The following is a 1,589-nucleotide window of genomic DNA, read 5'->3' as shown; positions in this document are numbered from 1 at the left end:
TAGCATAATTCCAATCCATACCAGGGGGAGCAAGTTGACTTAAAATAAATCTATAATCTGGTCTCTCTCTCACCATAGTATGATATTCATCATCCGAAACTCGTGGTAACCCATAATAGGCATTAATCATCGAAGGAGAAAAATTCACTATTCGACCCCTTACCATCACAGAATTGTTCTCTCTTTGTTGGGTGCCATTAGCATAAAATTCTCTAACCACACTAATATTCCCCATAATGGACACCTCGCATAAGCGTTGCCATCCACGTTCTTGAATCATGCTCAACAAATTGCCATCACTTGGCGTCAGCTGAAAAGAAGATTCCATGATGATTTTCTTATTCCAGTCATTATACAACCTATATTTAGCCTTGGCCTCATCATTCACAAAAGAATGTTGAACAATAAAGGACGCTAAGGTAGATGCCTCGATTCTCTTCTTGTTAAGCCCCATAAACAAGAATCAAAGACCTTCACAACCACTCTTGAACCCAAACTAACTCTCACAAAACACCAAAATTCTCCCCGAAACTCCAATGAAAAGCACCAATCATAAAAAAATATCAACATCCCACATATACTAAATCAATGCATAATTTCCAAAATCAATCACCCCCAAACTTACAAATGTATCTCCAAGCATAAACAAAATGAAAACCCTCAACAAAATGCAAGTAATTCCTCAAAAATCAATGGAAACTATCATTGGAGCATTTTATTAAACACTTGATATGCATTAAAGAACCGCACACCTCCAAGACCTATATAAATTTTAAATCTTCTCCAAAGTACATATCATCACACAAAACAGTTCAAACTTGCAATTATCATCAAAATAAAACAAAGAATCCAACCCAAAGACGATAAATAACCTTACTTGGGATGGAATTGAAACCCTTCTTCATCTCCACTTTTCCATTGAGAAAAACTTGAGAAATATAGTGTAGAGTAATAAATGATAGAAATAAAGCAAGGATATAATAATGTGAGGAGAATGAATCATACAAAATGAGAAGTATGAGGATGATGATGATTAACAAAAATGATGGTGATAGAGCTTGAAGAAGAAAAAGAGAAGAGGGATTGTGGGAATGGGAGAGAAGGAAAGAAAAGGAAAAGAAGTAAAAGTAATTAAGTAAAAAAAATGAAAGAAAAAAAAAACTACCTAACTTAAAAAAAATGTGACTCTTGTGCTGGTTTTTTTAATTATTATTTTTTATTTTTTATTTTTTTACCAGAAGTGGCGATGTATCGCCACTCACCAGGCAATGCATCGCCTGGTGCGATTTCTACGATTAAGGTTTAGGCGATGCGTCGCCAGAATCCGAGCAATGCATCGCCGCCAGACTCTCTATTTTGGGGCCCAAAAAGGCTTGAAAATTCCACTTGTGGCGATGCATTGCCACTAGGCAGGCGATACATCGCCTGATCCATTTTTTTAAAAATAAAACTTTAAAAGCTTAAATTCATATTAATCCTAAACTAAATTACTAATAAACTTTACGAAAAATAAATAAAAATCATTAAAAAGGCGGGTTGCCTCCCATATAGTGCTCAATTTAAAGTCTTTAAATAGACCTTGTACCTCA

Source organism: Humulus lupulus, chromosome 1 (genome assembly GCF_963169125.1).
Source record: "Humulus lupulus chromosome 1, drHumLupu1.1, whole genome shotgun sequence".
NCBI classification, from domain to species: domain Eukaryota; kingdom Viridiplantae; phylum Streptophyta; class Magnoliopsida; order Rosales; family Cannabaceae; genus Humulus; species Humulus lupulus.
This window is presented reverse-complemented; position numbering follows the sequence as displayed.